General features: G+C 43.5%; 1 pseudogene; it reads left to right on the top strand.

Annotated features, from left to right (window-relative positions):
• The first annotated feature begins 474 nt into the window (after positions 1-474).
• LOC109373983 (ferritin heavy chain pseudogene) lies at positions 475-1,059 on the top strand (annotated as a pseudogene).
• The last annotated feature ends 17,830 nt before the right edge of the window (positions 1,060-18,889 follow it).

Below are 18,889 nucleotides of genomic sequence, written 5' to 3'. Positions count from 1 at the left end.
TAGAAAGTGTCTTCTACAGAAGGGAAAACTTGGAGGCCAGATAAAGTCCTTGCAAAACAGAAATATTACTGCAAAGCTAAAAACTCAGATGCCAGGCACTCAGGGCACATTCTCCCCGCCCCACCCAGGGTCCGATGGAACCAGGAACACACAGGTCCGTGACAGGCTGACCCCTCAGGCCACGCCCCCACCAAGGGATCCGCCCTCCCACACCACTTCCGGGGTAAAGGTGACTTCCAACGGCCATTTCCACAGCCAACGGCCTGCCGCCAACATCCCGCCGCCAACCAGCGGGCGCCTGGGGCCTAGCTAGGCCTGAGCGGGCTCTTCTCCGGCCGCCCTCGTCGCCCATTCTGGGAGCATTGGAGGCCCCGCAGCCGCCGCCGTCGCCCCTGCCAGCTCGCCACAACCCCCGCTTCCGCGCCGTCGTAGCCTTCGCGCCGCCTGCCGGGCCCCCCGCGCGCGCCTCCAGCCATGACGACCGTGCCGGCCTCTTACGTGCGCCAGAACTACCACCCCGATTGCGAGGCCGCCGTCAACAGCCAGATCAGCCTGCAGCTCCACGCCTCCTACGTGTATGAGTCCATGGCCTCTTACTTCCGCAGCCACGAGGTGGCCTTGAAGCACTTCGCCCACTTCTTCATGCAGCAGTCCGGCAAGGAGAGGGAGCACGCCCACAGGCTGATAGAGCTGCAGAGCCAGCGCGGGGGCCGCCTCCGCCTGCGCGACATCAGCGGGCCTGGCCGCAACCGCTGGGAGAACGGCCTCACGGCCATGGAGGGCGCCTTGCGCCTGGAGATGCGCGTGAACCAGAGCCTGCTCGACCTGCACCAGCTGGCCGCTGAGAAGAGGGACGCCCACCTGTGCGCCTTCCTGAGGAGCCACTGCCTGCAGGAACAGGTGGAGTTCATCAAAGAGCTGGCGGACCATATCACCAACCTGCGCAAGATGGGAGCCCCGGAATCCGGCCTGGCAGAGTACCTATTTGACAAGCTCACCTTGGGCGACAGCGACAAAAAGAACTGAGCCTGGACTGCCTGCCCCATAGGCACGCGGTGACTTGCCCTGGCCACCGTGTTGACCATGCACAGGGCAGTATGGCCCTTGCAAAACGTTCGCTTCTGTTTTTTCCTGCCACGTTTACCATTTTGTTCCCAATAAAGTTGTCAGTTTCTAAGTGCATAAACGTCCATCCTTCATTCATATGTGTGTGCGCGTGCATGTGTGCGCGCGTGTGCACAAAACCCTCACCTTTTAAGTTTTAAAACAGGTCTCCAGTAGCCTCTACACGGATCCATGTCCCATCCACATGCATCTCGGGATCTCCGTGGATGGAGGGAGAAGGTACTCTGTGGGACCCTGGAAAACACAAAAGAGTTCTTCCCCTTTTAAACACTGTGGTATGTGGGGGTGGGGTGGGGTGGAGCCCTGGTGAATGTGGGTGCAGGTGAATTAGTGAAAGTATAGAAACATGGCCTGAAAATCGGGATTTCAGTTGCCTCTGGGGAAGAAGTGTAGGGAATGGGATTGGGCAGGGATTAAAATACAGGGGATCCTCAGCTTTATCAGAAACGTTTTAGTGCATTAAGTTATGCAAATGTTAATGTATGTTAATTTTCAGTAGCAAGCTGAGGGCCCTGGAAGCCAGCATGGCATAGTAGCTCTTTGACAAGCTCACCCTGGGCAACAGTGATAATGGCAAATGAGCCTTAGGCAGGCTTCCCCGTAGCCAAGGGGTTGATAAACTAAAATAATAACAAGGGCACTTTGCAAGTGCACGTCCTTTAACTAACATTATTGTATTTTATTTTTATAAGAATCTCAAGAAGTGAGGCAGTAGTTATGACCATGTCTTTACCAGTGAGAACAAGGGAGGCCACGCAGGTAAGAAGTTACGGAATGCGGACATGAATGTAGATCTGACGCCATGTTCCTTTTTTTTTTTCTGTTACCCCACAGGTATATCAATGGGCTAAGCAAGATTAGGTGGGTAGATAGACTGGGAATCCAGCCAGATAGCCAGCCCCGGAAGGGAGGGAAATCCCCAACACTCTTAAAGACAGCCCTGATCACTGTAGCCTCTCCCCTAATTACAGGTGTGCCTTCCAACCTAGGGTGGGGATGGCCTCTAAACCTCAGCCAAAATGCTTCTCATATAAACGAAGCCTTCAGAATTAGCAACAGAATGTACAAGGTAGCAGGGCACCTCACAGGAAGGCAGTCCACACCTGCACACCTGAATTCCTCTGTTCAGAATCTCCCACACAGGCAGCAATGCTATTACCTGTGTTGGCACTGACTACCTGTGAGACCTGGGGACTGGAAATCCCCAGAGAGTTCACCATCCACCCACATGGCTTCACTGTCAGTGACTTCTCTTCAGGCACAATAGGTAAAAGGCATGGTGGCAAAATACACATTCTGCCTGCAAATCCAGCTCACCTGGACAGAGAAACCCGGTATTTATGCCATTCACAGGGTACTGTAATCTATATACTGAATCATTGCCTGTTGTGTCTCTTCACTGAGATCTACAGCTGACCCCAGTCGGGTTCTGTCTTGGCATCTGGGCCCTGTCTTTAGCCCATCTTTCCCTTTCCTGTGATTTAGAGGGACTCCCTGGAATAATGCAGAGAAGTCTACTTAGACCTACATCCTCTTCTTTTACCTGGAAAAAAAGGATTTCCTCACCTGTAAGACTCAAAGAGAATTGTGATTACACTCCAGCACCTATCACAAGCCACTACTTGTAATATCACATTTCACAGCTTTCCTTTAAGCATTCCTGCCAGGGAAGTCAAGATGCAGCAGCAGCTCAATTGTTTTTCTCCTTCTTGTTCTTCTGCCAGACAAAAGTGAATGTTCTATATCCCCTCCTTTCAGTTCAGTTTGGGAGTCCACAAACAGCCTTTGAATATGTGGGGCAGTGGTAGAAAGAAGTTGGCCCCGTTGCACTTTCCAATGCCTTGACTTGTGTCCGTCCCTGTAAGTCTCCTCTGTTGCCCCCACCTCACCCCCTCCCTGCCATAAATTTTTCAAAAGGGCTGAGCAAACTTCTCGTGGGTGTGTCACCTTCCCACATACTCACAGCCTCCCCAACTCATTGATAACCTTTCAATACCTGGGAGTCAGTTGTGACCTGGTCTTCCAATCCTGGAAAATACCCTCCTGAGACAGCAGCTGGATGATCATCAGTCATTGGCCGTGCTCTGTTGCTTGGAGAAGTGATGTCTGAAATAGTGGCTGTTGCTATGGGTACCAGAGTCTCGGGCAATGATAATATCAGGACAGACTGAGGGAAAATGATAAAATTGATAACTTCATCTCAGGCTCAAACACGGATTCAAATTAACTGCGTTGAATAATTTACCTCTGGGGGGAAAAATCCTCACTATCACAAAAGGAAATTTCTTAATAGATGGTTGTCACTGACAACTTGTACTTCATTTTCTAGAAAAAGGAAAAGAATTATTTCCCTTAGAAATGTGTATCAAGCAGTACAGAGCACGCATTAATTTCTCCTGACTCTTCCCTACCCTTGAAATTTGTTCTACATTTCTAATTTTTAAATTCTCCTTTATTTTTCTTTTTTCATTAGCCAGCAATTCTAGTTTCTTTTCACAAGCTGAAGACATATCTAATCAAGTATTCGGTAGAGGAAGGCATTATCGCTAATCTCAGAAGTGATACTATGCTTCAGATTTTAAAATAACGAAAATATTGCTTACAAATCATTGTTTTGCAGTCCTGAGTTCAGCTTCAGAGCGAACTGATGGAGAATTTGCTTCAGGAAAGCTAAAGCAAAGGGGAAAATGAGGGTAATTAGCAAAGTATTAGGACATCTAAAAGATAAAGGAAGGAAATTTATGCCTTGATTCATTAGTCAAGGAGGGTGTAAGAGGGGAGTAAGTTACAGTGACAAAGCAAAGTAATACTGACTTAACGTATTTTTAAGAATTATGTATCAGTTTGGATTGGGTTTGGCTATCAGTAACAAAGACCAGAAAAGCAGTGACTTTAAAACGAGATTTCTCTCCCAAGTGTAAAACAAGTATGGAGGAAAACAGTTCAGGCTGCTGTAAACGCGCCTTCCCTCTCATTTCACTGGCTTCAAGAGGCACATTGCTCCCCCTCCCCCACATTTTAACAGTTTTGAAATTGGAATGAATCTTACAATCACTTTTGGCCATAGCTGTCATTGCCTGAGCATGCACCTCAAGACTCAACAGAGTAGTATCGTTGACTAGGAAAAAAATCCTAGGGACATTAGAAGAGTCCTCCTTTAAAATGCCGAAAAACACACTATTCCCCACTTAAATAAATAAATAAAATAAAATGCTGCATCACCAACACTCTTGATGGCGCAGAGAGGATATTAAGAGACACCAATGATTCTGAGTACGAAAGTGATTTAAAAGAGTTGAAATTTGTTTATTTATTTATTTACTCCAGCTTTATTAAGATATAATTGACATAATACATAGTGTAAGTTTAAGGTGTTCAACGTGATGATTTGATACACATATACGAGTAGAACCAAAATTGGTGTCACCAGTGGGTGGCTGATCTAAGGATGCTGCAAGTGTCATGAACACTTGGTGTCTACTTGGTCCTTGCATTCCTCTCTATTCAGAACATGTATATTCTGGCTACTTTATCCATATCTAATATGTCTCACAAGAATTACCTATACTTAGTTTCATCTATCCTTCTTATTTTTCTCCTCTATTGCACAAATAGTCTTAAATAAACAGCAAACCAACATTTCCCTATACAAGTACAGTAAAACCTTGAATTGCGAGTAGTGTGGTTTGCGAGTGTTCCGCAAGATGAGCAAACATTTCTAATACGTTTTAACATGGTAAACAAGCAATACAAGTAGCTTATTTCCGAATGAATTATGCTCGCAAACCAAGGTATTACTGTATCTTCTAATCTGTTCTTCAGAGATGAACTGGCCCAGACAGGTGTCATGCATCTTTTGCCAGGTATTGTTGGGTTGGTTCCTGTCGTGGCTGTGTTGACTGGAACCTTTGTGGCCCACCTTGATAATCATCTGGAAACCCTCTCAGGAGCATATCCAGCTCACAATAAAGGGAGCCATGGCCCATTTTCTTCAAGGACCTTGATGCCTTAACCCCCAGTGCCTTGAGGCAATCATTCTCTTCAGTGATCTGGAAAGGAGAAAAATGTAGTCTTCCTAAAAAGGGGCATCCCGGACTAGTTGCCCTACCTTTGTATTTGGTCTGACACCTGTAATGAACTAGGTCCAGGAGGCTGTGGAAGAAAAAAAGGTGGGGACAGGAGGTTGATTTCATCAGCTAAGAGTAAATGGAAAGTGAAGATATGGATACATGGAGTATAGATTTGGATATAGGGAGTTTCAAGAAGCCTTTGGAAGTTCATTGAATAGCTATTTATGAGAACAAAAAGAGGAGGCAGCATGGCACTGGTTAAGTGTAGTCCTGAAAATGCAATATTAAGCAGTCATTAAAATTAAATTTTCTTACTAGACTTATTGTGGTGATTATATGGTAAGGAATATAAATATTGAATCACTATGCTGTACACCTGAAACTAATATAATGTTGTATGTCAACTATGCTTTCATTTAAAAATTAAATTAAGTTTTCTCAGGCAAGTTCAGTCTTGCCCATTAGGAGAGCAGATCAAAAATTGGCTCAGGGCTAATAAATCCAGGGACCAATGAAGAGCCAAAAGCCATCGTAGTTCTCAGAAAGGGGAATAACCAGATGTCCCTCTGATGAAGACATGCTGTGGACTTCACAACCAGACAGCTGAACTACCTTCTCTCACAGTTTTTTCTGGAAGAATCTTTTCTTCACTAATAGAATTTTCTCTCACCAGAGAGAACTTCCACTTCTTTATCTGGAGGGCTCCCAAGAGGGACCTACTGGAAAAGGTGAAAAAGAAGGCTGGAGGGGGAAAAGAAGAACCTATGGAAAAGGTAAGAAAGCAGCCTGGAGGCCTGAAGTGTTTGGGATCTGTCCCCACGCTGGAGAGTCCTTTGCAAAGCTTCTTCGGTTAAGGATGATGCAAGATGGCTGCAGTCCTTCAGTGCTGAAGAGTTGCTTACATAGGGGAACTCAGTGATGCCAGGACTGGGCAGAAATCCTGCCGACACAGTTAGCAGCAGACCCAAGGGCCTTGGGTTGAAGGCTCATAAGGCACTACACTAACTGGATTCCAGGGAGCCTCTGATAGTGCAGGGACAGCCACACTAGAATTTTACTGTTATCTGGCAATCTACATCTTACTGAAAATAAAGATGTTACAAAAAGGGGGTTTGTAGAAGGAGAGGAGGCAGTGGCCTTCCCCTGAGCGAGTCAGGAAAACCCAATTCACCTATCTGATCTGTTCACGGCAGCAAAGGGACAGTGGCCTTTGGGGAAAAAAGTTGGGGAGAAAAGGAAAATGCCCAGCTTTTCTAAGATGTTAGGGAGAGAAATAGAGACCTGAAGGGGACAGAAAGATGAAGAATCCAATGATAATCGTAATTATTATTGTCTAGCTCAGGGGTTGGCAAACTGTGGCTCACAAGCCACATGCAGCTCTTTGGGTACGTTCTGTCTCAACAGTTTGCCGACCCCTGGAAGAGCCAATCCTGTCCTTCACAACAGTTTAAAAATTATTCAAAAGCCATAAATATATTTTTACATAATTGCCATTATGTGAATAATATCCTTTAAAAGTTTTATAAATGAAACTATGACCGTTTTATTTTCATTTTCAATTTTACTTCAGAGCCACATGTATGTACCCAAAGAGCCGTATGTGGCTTGCGAGTTGCAGTTTGCTGACCCCTGGTGGCTCTTCCGTCTCAAAAGTTTGCCGACCCCTGGCCTAGCTCATAAAGGCATTAAGGTTGGCAGAAATGTATGCTCTGTCCAGGAGGATTTCACATATAAAATAGGATAGGTCCACATTAAACAAAGCAACTTTAATACAAAAAAAAAAGGTTTGCTCTTTTTCTCCACTGATTCTTCAAGTATGTGAATGTGGACAGAAGACAGGGTCAAGAAGTGAGGGAAAGAGTATCCTATTGATCAAAAGGCTATGATCTGATTATTCTCTGGGAGCTGGTTCGCTTTCAACTGAACCTTAAGAGAGGGGACAGAGCTGACCTATGTGGAGGGGAAAACGACATGAGATAGACTTCCCGATCAGGGCCTGGGGGAACTGAGGATGAAGGCAAGAGAGAGAGTTCACCTGGCATGAAGGGGAGAAACAGTGACTCCAGGTGAGACGATAAAAGGTGAAGCATGGAGGACAGCTGAAGGCCAAGCACGGAGTTTTTATGTTTAAGTAAAAGGCCATTTGGGGGAAACAGTAGCTTGGAATCCGGGTTTCAGCAGTGGGTTGTGAATCCCTTCTTAGAGGAATCCTGGGATGATGAGGGTGCCCAGTGACAGACGTCTGGGATGAATATGAAAATGAAACAAATGATCCTGTGTTTGAAGAGGCCGAGAGAGCGTTCTCTCTTATCAGGCGAGTGGCATCAAAAAGTTCTGTACAAGGTCTTGCTGTCCTTTTCCTTTTTACACCCGAGTTCGCCTATTGTTGTAATTTGCTGCTTCAGAAGAGTACAGGTCCAGATGTCGGCATGTCAGAAGTGCTAGAAGAACATCAAAGCCCCTGGTGGTGTTTTAGAGCAACATCAAAGAGACGCAAGGTTGCACCCTTCCTCTCAGAGAAAGAACATCAGGCTCAGTTCTGGGACTTTCTGCCTCTCTTAAGAAAACCTTCACCTTGTTGGTCATCTGGAAGAAGGAAGTTTATCAGCAACCCCTGAAATTGAAAGGATGCCAGTGTGCCTTAACCAGCCAGTCATTCCCACGGAATGCATGTGTGTCCAGACAGCATCAAGGAACAATGGTGAGGTTATCTAGTTTGGCATTTACCCATTTGACTGTTCAATTCACAAAACACAATGACCCTCCCTAGACCTCCAGAGGTAGATGTGAAGAAGGATAACCTGGAAATTCCCCAAGCTCCAAAAGTGACAGCCTCACCATCACAGTCTGCCTCGAATCTACATGGTTGAATCTCAAATTGCCTTTTATGTCTGCTGATGTTTGTCACCACAAGAACCACTCCCCTGCCCCGGTTTGCTGGGACACACCTCATCGTTCACACTCTAATCCACATAAGGCTGTGCACTTCCCCTTTTCTGTCCCCGTCTCTCACTCTTCCCCAACTTTTGAATTCCTTCCCCTGTGTTGTTTGGAACTCATGGACCATTATTGGCACCATCTCCTATGTTCCCATCCTCTTTCTTTTTTTTTTAGCTGAGCCATCCTGCTACCTGTTGGCAGCCCAGCGGCAGCTTAGCTCGGGCTGGGCATCGAACCGCTGTTGCTCAGAGCCTGCACTCTTGAAGCGAGCTCTTAACCAACTGAGCCACTCGGCCGGCCTCCCATTCTCTTTCTTGAACATTCCCTTTACCTTCCTGCTCTAACTGCAATCTGGAATTCCCCTAAGGACACTACTTCCCCTGCAGTCCTCTCAAGTCATAATCATTTTTTCCCACACACACAGTACCACTGGGCCTGAAGATAAGGCAGGTGTCCTCTTTCCTTGTTGATCCTTCCAGATCATTCTTCCTCCTGTCCCTCATTCCTTAAACCCTTCAGTTTAGAATTTAATGGCATCATATTATGCCCCTCCGCTATCCGTTCTTGTTATAGTTGTCTAGGGGCCCCCACCCCACATTTCTTGATTACCAAAGCCTCTGGATGATGTCAATCTTCTCCAATATTAGCCTTATCCTCTTCCTGGCGATTTCAATATCTACATAGATGATCCTTCCACAACCTGGTCTGTTACTTCTTTGTTTCTTGTCCTCCCATGATCTTATCCTCCAATCTATCCAGCCAGTCATTTGCTATAGTCATATCATAAATCTGGTCATCTGTGATAACCTTTCTCTTTCCATAATCTCTAATTTAGGTATCAGGTTCTCTGACCACAACCTCCTCTTTTTCTAGTTCATTCTCTCTAGTGTCTGGATGCCAAAAATCTTTGAACTCCTCTGGGAAATCCAGTCAATTGGTCCAACAATATTTTCACTGCATCTCAACTCTTTGATCTCCTCTATCTTCTCAGGTTAAATCCAATGGTAAATGATCATAATCATTTTTTTGTATACATTTCCACCTGACCTGACCCTCTTGCTTTGGTATACTTGCTTGGGAAAAAACCCTAACCTGATTGAATCCATTTATCCCCTACACTATATCTGTACCCATGCAACTGAATGTGGCTAGAGAAAACCCCAATCATACTGACTGCATTTAAGCCTAATGAGTATGACTTTTAAGCAGGCCCTTAGTACTGCCAACAATCATACAATCTTTCCCTATTCTACTTTCTCTCCTACTCTTCCTGTCCATTGGTCATACATTCTTCTCTGTATTTCTGAACCTTTGCTACATAGCAAGCTATCCCAATACATAGTGGCTTAAAACAATAATTATTTTATTGCTCATGATTTTGTTCATGATCAGCAATTTGAGTCAGGATCAGTTGGGTAGTTCTTTTGCTGGACTCACGTGGTATCACTCATATGGCTGTGGTCATCTGGGGACTCAAATGGGACTGGTTGATCTAAAATGACAATTAAAGGAAGGGCATATCTTAGAAAAGAGTGACATGAAGGATAGGGAAATTCTAGGCATGAGCCCAAATGTGAGGTGTTTTCAGGAACAAGATGTGGAGCAATTTAGCTGTGATAGAGGAACCATATGATGCAAAATGATATAATGGGAATATGGCAAATGTATGGGAAATGTCATGTTTTGAATTATCATAAAACATGATCAAGCCCCAGGTCTACTGGATGTCCAAAAGAATACATGAAACCAGGCTAGTTTGACAATATGATGAGCTTTTCTTATGCATTTGGGTTCTTGCATTTACTCCTCTGACTGAATTAGATATTATTTTCTTTTTCATGCTAAATTCTGTGTATGTTGAGGAAATTGAAACCACTGTGCCAATAAATTTTTCTGATTTTTTAATAGTTTCATCAAGAGTAGAATTCTGGCTTGGTGTATTATTGATCTGCTATTATATTTCTATCACACCATTTCCTCAGTGGTTATTTATATCTCATCTATAGCTCCCAGGCATTAAAACAGAGGGTCATGAAACTTAAGGAAGCAGTTTAGAGAGAGAGTTCTGTATATCTTGTGAAACAGACAAGGTTGACGTCTTAGTCAACCTTTCTTACAAAAGAGTTCAGCAAAAACAGCCAAATTAGAGCTCTGGTCTACCACAGCTGATGATGGGCTCTGTTGACGTCCTGAAAGTGACGCCCTGAGAAATTATTACACTACTGCTCCATAAGCCAAAGATGTATCCATTAAAGGCTGAGCAGGAAGAAAGAATAGAGGCATAAATGTAGCTTCTTGGTCTATCTCCAAATTTGACCTGTTACTCTCAGTCACAATCTGTAGTGTATTTAGCATATTCCCTCATGTGTGTGTGGTTATTCCTGCACAATTCTAGACACACAAAGTCCTTAACTATTGAGGTCCACATAATCTTAGAAATATGTACTCAGGTATGTAAACCAAGAAATTATTCTTTAAAAAAAATCCACACAGTGAAATTTAGGATTACATGTTATTTATTCATTCATTCAATAATCATTTATGAGGACCTAATTTTGGTCAAGCACTGTGCTCGATGCTAGGTGTTCTAACCTCAAGACATTCATACTTTAGTTGGGGAGACCAACATTCTAATATGGAAGTGCTATAATAGAATTAAGTACACACAGAAATGGAATGTTGTCTTGACTTGGAAGTGGTGGCTGTTCTGGAAACTTCCAGGTGTGATGATACTTGAAAGGAATTTTGAAGACTGAATAAGAGATGTTAAGAAGAAATGGGAAAACACTAAAGGTAGAGAGAGTGGTGTGGGTGACAGCAGACCTTCCTATGTTTAGGGTCAAATTGGGAGAGGATAGGGTAAAGAGTAAGTGGAGAGAAAAGATGCTGGAAAAAAGCAGAAAGATCAGAGAAAACCAATGACAAAGTGTAATCAATCGTATGTGGAAAGCAATGGGATCTCACTGCTGAAGTTTTTCATTGAGTAATCTGATTTTCCCTTCAGAACAAAGACAAATGTGAAAGATGAATTAAGCATCTGAGCATGGATGAGCCTGGAGGCCTGAGATCTCCTAGAGGACTGCTGGAGAGAAATGGTGAAGCCTCAACTGAGACAGAAGCAGCAAAGAAGAGAGAAGGGAGTGATGTTGAGAGAGACTGAAAACCAGAAACAAAGTTCTTGTTGACCAGATGGGCCGAAAAGGAAAGAAAATGATTTTTTTTGTAATTGGCGAATACCCTTGGTCATTGGTTACACATTGCTTTCATGCTACAATGGCATAGTTGACTCTTTTAAGGAGGGCGCAGCTCACAGTGGCCCATGCAGGGATCAAACTGGCAACCTTGGTGTTATCAGCATGATGCTCTAACCAACTGAGCTAACCAGTCACCGCCAAGAAATGGATTTTGAATGATAATGCTTGGATTCCAAGCTTTGGGCATCTGGATATAGGGTGACATCACTGTCAGAGAGAGGAAATACAAGAGGAGAAATAGGGACTTTGGGAGAAAGTAGGGACTCCTCAAGTTCAAGATGACAGGAGGCATCTAGGTGAATCTGGAAATGGAATGAAATGTGGCAATTATACAAGGTCTGACAATTAAGTTCACGAACTCATCCTAGAAAAAGTGCTACACACCTTATTGCTGAATATCACTACAGTCACCTTCAAAGTACTCCCCTTGGGAAGCTATATACCGATGCCAGCACCTAGTCTTTAAAGCAATTTTGGAACTCTTTTCCTGGAATGGCCATCAGAGCTGTCATTTTATTACTCTTGATGTCCTGAATGTCATCAAAATGTCTTCCTTTCAATATTTCCTCTATCTTTGGGTAAAGAAAGAAGTCATTGGGGGCCAGATCAGGTGAGTAGGGAGGGTGTTCCAATACAGTTATTTGTTGACTGGCTAAAAACTCCCTCACAGACAGTACCGTGTGAGCTGGTGCATTGTCATGACGCAAGGGCCATGAATTGTTGGCAAAAGTTCAGGTGGTCTAACTTTTTCATGCAGCCTTTTCAGCACTTCCAAATAGTCAAGTTGTTTAACTGTTTGTCCAGTTGGTACAAATTCATAATGAATAATCCCTCTGATATCAAAAAAAGGTTAGCAACAGTGTTGCAACAAGTTCGCGGACTTAATTGTCAGACCTCATATATTTGGACTACATGGAATTAAAGATGAGGAGTAAACTTTCCAACCCCCAACCCTCTTCTGCATTTGTATATTCTGGCTCCTTTCTTGCAGAAAAGGCCTCCATCTGAATGATAGGAGCATAAAGAGAGAAGGCCTTATGGATGGTGTGGAAGGTAGGTGGGAACTGGAAAAAAGCCAAGGATCTGAATAGGCAGAGGACAGAAGAAAAGGCTGTTTAGGGAGGGAACACAGCACCAACAAAGGTAGAGCACTGGTACCAAGCAAGACGAAACAAGAAGTTTCAAGCTGTGAAGAGGAACATAAGCACGGCCAAGAGGATGACACTGGATTTCCCAATGAATGTATTCTCTGGATGGATGCTAGGGAGTTTAGACTTTGAAGAATCAGCAGTAAAAACCACGGTAGGTGTTGGATCAGAGGAGGGACATTGTGTGATTTCGATTTTAGGAATATGGTCTGGAAACAGCATCCAGGAGAAAAAGCAGACACACGTGGAGGCAAGGAGATCTGGTCAAGAGGTGACTGGGATCTACTAGTAGCTCCAGCTGCTTTGTAAGGGGGGAGAAGAGTTTCCAGGGGCTCTGCTCACACAGCTCTTCCCTGTCAGGAATACAGTAGCATGTGGGTGACTCGGATTGAAAACAGTCACACTACACACTCCTTCCAGGGGGACCCAGCCATAGCCTTCTTGAAGAAGCAGGTAGAGTTCCATGAGTACTTTTTGCCTTTACAGATGTATAGAAGCAAATAAAAATAAAGTCTGTGGTAATGACTATTTTTACCCAATTACACATGCATTACTAAGTGTCACAAATCCCATGAGCTACAAGGTGTGATTTTCTGAGTCGGCTGCTGTGTTGAGATGAGAGGAATTGCTTAGTGTTGATAACACTGTTGGATATTGCTAATGTAATTACAGTTTCTCAGACTGGTCTCAAAAAATGAAGGTTCTTATATTTTTCTATTTTTCCTTTCCCATTGGGAAAGATAATAATAATAAAAATGTACAAACTTGCTCAGTTTGACTTTACACCCAGTTTTCATGACATTTTTATTGGGTCTTATACTGACTGGATTGATTTTTTTTCAACTTGTCTTTGAAAATGTCATTTACACAAAGAGATTGAATGGACTTAATTTGTTTAGGCTCTCAAAGCGATGCTTCTAAGTGGGCCATGATAATTTAGTAAATATATTGTGTGAAGAGAGATGGTATGAACAACTGAAAGGATTACTCATAGTGCATGGGGAACAAAAATGGAGAAAAGGCAGTTGGCTAACAAATAGGACTGAGACGTTACAAGAAAGAGGGACATAAGGTATTCATATAAGTTGTCCCATTAAAACACAATGTTAATTTAGAGAATTTCCATGTGTCATTAGGGCTTTACTGTTGCTGCTATCATGGTTAAATATATACAGGCGTGGCCCAATGTAATTAATGTAAATTTCTCCTCCATGCTTCTTTGAAGCATTATAGACAGTTGAGCTTAACTGAATTTCTGATTCAGAAATAATTACAAAATACAATTATTAGATTTTAAATGTTTCTCACTTCCTGTCCTATTCTAACAAAGCCTGTACATTTGGTCCAATTGTTAAAACAATCTTAAACTTCCTAATTCATTATTATTATGTGTGTTGCAACTGCCAATAAATATAAATTAAGTAAATTTTTAAATACTTTGTAAAGGAAATGCAAATGATCAGAGAAGCAACTGTCTTAAATGGCAGTTTTAGGCATATAAAATTCATGGATGGTCTGAGAGGCTATAAGCACGTACAATGTATTCAGTTTCTACAAAGTGTTCTCGTGTATATCCCATAGAAACCTGTTATTTACATGTGAATTAGGCCATAGATGTGTATGGCCAAAGTGGCTAAGAAAAAGTGGCAACTATGTTGCCTTAAACATGGGGACTCGGGCCGGCTGAGTGGCTCATTGGTTAAGAGTTGGCTTGGGAGCGTGAGCTCTCAGCAGCAGGGCTGCCGGTTCAGATCCCACATGGGCCAGTGACACTATGCCCACTACAGCTAAGATGGTGAACAACAGCTCGACCTGGAGCTGGGCTGCTGTGAGTCACTGGCAATGGCATAGGCTGCAGCCCCTGCTGCAGTGGGCTGCCCTAAAGCTACCATGAGCAGCTGTCCAATGGCCGGCGACCAATCTGCCTCAGCCGGGAAGAGCGCAATGATCACAATACCAACATGGGCCAGTGAAGCGATGTCCTCCACAACTAGACTGAAAAACAAAAGGACAGCAATTTGTCTGTTCCCCTTCCCCGATTCCCCAATAAAATCTTTAAAACAAGAACAATATTTGTTGGGCTGGCCGAGTGGCTCAGTTGGTTAAGAGCACGAGTTCTGAGCAACAGGGTCGCTGGTTTAATTCCCACATGGGCCAGTGAGCTGTGCCAGAGCTGAGCTGCTGCTGAGCTGCTTACCGGCGGCTGGATGGCTCAGTGGTTAGAGCACATGCTCCTGACAACAAGGTTCACGGTTTGACTCGAGCATGGGATGGTGGGCTACGCCCACCTACAACTAAGATTGAACATGGTACCTTGAGCTGAGTGACCACAAGCTACTGACGGGCGGCTGGATGGCGACTGGACCTGGAGCTGAGCTAGCTGTGCCCTCCACAACTAAGATTGAAGGACAACAACTTGTCTGTTCCCCTTCCCCGATTCCCCAACACTGTTCACCTTTTCCAATTCCCAAAAAAAATATTTTAAAAAACCCCAAAAAACAATATTTGTTGGGCCACTGGTTAGCTCAGTTGGTTAGAGTGCAGTGCTTGTAACACCAAGGTTGCTGGTTCAATCCCCACATGAGCCACTGAGTCACGCCCTCCACAACTAGATTGAAACAACTACTTGAGTTGGAGCTGATGGGTCCTGGAAAAACACACTAGTCCCTGATAAAATTTTTTAAAAAAACAAAAACAATATTTGTTTTTGCACATTGTTTTCTCCAGGGGTAAAATTCTATTTTCCTTTCTTTGGGCTGATTTTCTTCCCACTCTGCCTCCCTCTGAGTTCTCCAAAAGGGAAATGGTGAGGGTGTGAAGAGGCTGAAAAGTCAAGTTGCATATTTTTAATGTGCTTCCAAATGCCACTGAGAAAGCTACTGCAGCCTTCTTGGTATGTAACATGTCTTTTAAAACTGCTAAACCGTAATAGTCATGATGATAGCACTAGCTGGCATCAGCAGGGGGAGGACCATGAGTCAGATTTGAGAAAAAAAAATTAAATATTGGCAGTTTGCTGCTCAGATATTTGGTCCTTAATAGCAATGAGTGGGTATTTAAAACTATATCATGTTTGGGCTGGACAAGTGGCACGTTGGTTGAGAGCTGGCTTGGGATGCCAGAGGGCCCCAGTTCAGATCCCACATATGAGGGCCAGTGACACTGCCCTCTACAGCTAAGATGCTGAACAACAGCTCAACCTGGAGCTGGGCTGCCGTGAGTCGCCAGCGATGGCGTAGGCTGCAGCCCCTGTGGCAGTGGGTTGCCATGGGCTACCGTGTGTAGCCAGCAGCCAGTGTGAGCGGCCAGCAGCCGCTGTGAGCAGCCGTCCAGAAGCTGGAGACTGAGCGACTGATCTGCCTTGCCTGGGAAGAGCGCAATATGGTGCCAACTTGGGCCAGTGAAGCAACGTCCACAACTAGACTGAAGAACAAAGGGACAGCAACTTGTCTGTTCCCCTTCCCCTAATTCCCCAGTGCCATTCCCATCCCCCAATTCCCCAATAAAAATCTTTAAAAAAATAATAATAAAACTATATCATGGTTTTTGAAATTGATATATTGAAAAAGAACTTTTAGACGCTTGCATAAAAAAATGACCCTATAACTAAAGCGTGATATTATCATATATATGAGAATGAGCAGAACAGTGCTTTTGAACGTGACTCGGAGTACCATCCAAACACATACAGGCTGCCACAGAGATCTATTGAAACCCTAAATCAGGCAACTTGATCTGCCCATGGCCCCCCATCAAATACGTGCTCTAGAAGCAGCCTCTTCCTAGGGAGCAATGTCCTCTAAGAATGTCCAGAGCCAAGTGACTTCTCTCCATCATGGACATCAGGAATTTTCTCTACAGAAAAAGGGTGAAGGAAGAGATAAAATGGATAGAGTAGGGAGAAGGGAGTGAAAAGGAATATAAGAAAAACTTATGTGACTCAACAGTGTCACCAGCTATGTAAACTCTAAACTCTCGAAAGCCTCTGGTTTCTTAGCTGTTACATGGGGATAAGGATAGTACTTATCTTAAGGTGGTAGTAAGAATTGAATGGCACAACATACTCAAAGCATTTAACGCAATGCCTAGCATTATGTATAGTAAGTGCTCAATAAATGTACATATTATGATTATCACCATTTCTCTGCTTCCACTTTTGCCTTCATTCATTCTTTCTTCAACGGATATTTGTTGAATACCTACTATAGGCCAGGCACTGTGCTGAGTACTGGGGATATGGATCTGGATAAGTCAGACAGCTCTCTATGCCTGAAGGCTTTACAGTGTAGTAGAGAAGACATAATATGAAAATTAAATATTAAATTAATTATTTAATGACATCTGTGATAAATGCTGTGAGAGAAATCCTGGATGCCAAGAGAGAGTATAACAGCAGACCTGATTTAATCTAGGGCTTCCTTTAGGAATTAAGTTTTGAGCTAAGTTCTGAAGGATGAATAAAAATTAACTAGAAAGGGTGGGGGCGATGTTTGATGTAGAGAGAAAAACGGAAGAGCACGCCAAACAGAGGGGAACAGCGTATATGAAGTTCAGAGGCAGGATTTATAGAAAGCAAATAATTGATAAAGCTTTTGTTACTTTCTCTACCCATGGCCTTATTTTAATTTAGCCAAACTAACCGAGCTGATAGCTCCAGAAGGAAAATGATAGCAGTTCCCAGTCATGTACTTCTTGCTGGAAGGAACAGCCAGAGCAAAGGAGACAAACCTTTGTTTGCCCATCCTAAATCCATAACTCTATTTTATCAGAGGGAAAAACGTGACGAAAGTCCATTCCAGAACCCAGAGTCTGAATCTATTCTGTGGGTTAAAATATACATTGAGGTTTATAATTCAATTTTAGACATAGTTCTGCATCACATCTAGAAGTTCAGAGATGAGAATCACATAAATGGAAGTGTTACACTGACCATTGAAATGTCTTTCATGCAGAAGAAAACTAAAATAATAAATGGGGGCATGTGCCAAGCGCGCCTCGTGCGGTTACAGTTAATGCTGCTAGGATGTTTATATTATAGACTTCATTTTTAAGGCTCTAAGATTTGGTCATAAAAATCTCTTCCCAGCTGAAATGTGGCATATAAATAAGGCCTCTGCTTAAGGGCTGAATTGCTCTGTTGCTCTTTTAAGCTGTCCTTTCTGTGGCTACATCTCTGGGTGACTTTTTAACACTGTTTGATACTACCACCCACTTTTAACTCTTCACGCTTCGAGAAGGGTGCTACAAAAGTCACCTATCGTTACTGCCTAGAACTTAAAAGTGGACAGGAAATGAGATAACTCTGTAATGGGAAGAAGGGTCTATTGTGATCAGAGGATAATTTCAACATGAAATTCCTTTTAAACAATTTATTCCCACTCAATATTCTGTAGGATGTTAAAGCCCTGATGATAACATGACACATAGCCAGCGCAAGAAAAAAAACATACAACCTAGTAATTGTCTTAAGAAAAATTCAGTACACTCATGTCAAGTTTGGCTTCAAAATCAGGTAGGTACGTCTGACTCCAAAGTACACTGTGTAATGGAATTAGGGGGAAAGATTGGGGAATGTTAACAGATACAGGGTTTCCTTGGGACTTGGGGAGGGATAATATAAAAAGGAGGGCAATAGGCAATGGCTGGACTTCATCCAGCAAAAAGCTGCAAAGAAGGAGCCACTCCTAGCAAACACCAGTACCAAAGGGTAGTTCAGCTCCCACATGGGGTAGAAATCACCACTGAAGTCCCAATTTCCAGCCAGCATTTTAGCATATTAGAATAAACATATTTGTCCTTTCCATCTATGTAGGATTTGCTTCCCAGGAGAGAGAAGAAATGGGTCTTTTGCCCAGCACGAATGAGGAGGTTGGAATGCTGTCTACTCCATCCTGAACTTAGCCTGAACTGACAAAGGTGAAGCAATTCCCTGTGGAAAGTAAGTGGCTTCTTTGGAAGTTGTTTGCATATTTTAGTTAAGAGGTTGAGAGAGGAATTAGTAATGGGGGCTGGGGGGTGGCATGAAGCAGTCATGGACAACCCAGACATGGCACTGTTCCTGCACTACGTCATCTAAAAGGGACTTGGCTCTGAGCCAATAGACTCAAGAACTTGTGTTAAGTTTATTGAGGTCAACTGAGGGATGTGAAATCAGCTGACCTATGCTGATCCTCAATGATTAGAGCAGGAACCTGCCTTAAAATTGAAGATGATCCTGATAGAACGGCAGTTCTCCCAGTGTAGTCTGGAGACTCGCAACATTTGTATCACATGGCAGGTTGTTATAAATGCAAATTCTCATCCACCACCCCAGACTTACTGGCTCAGAACCTCTGGATATGTGGCCCAGCAG

The sequence above is a fragment of the Hipposideros armiger genome, unplaced genomic scaffold (assembly GCF_001890085.2).
Source record: "Hipposideros armiger isolate ML-2016 unplaced genomic scaffold, ASM189008v1 scaffold_768, whole genome shotgun sequence".
In the NCBI taxonomy this organism is placed as follows: domain Eukaryota; kingdom Metazoa; phylum Chordata; class Mammalia; order Chiroptera; family Hipposideridae; genus Hipposideros; species Hipposideros armiger.
The sequence above is the reverse complement of the archived record's forward strand: the minus strand, read 5'-3'. Positions and strand labels throughout refer to the sequence as shown.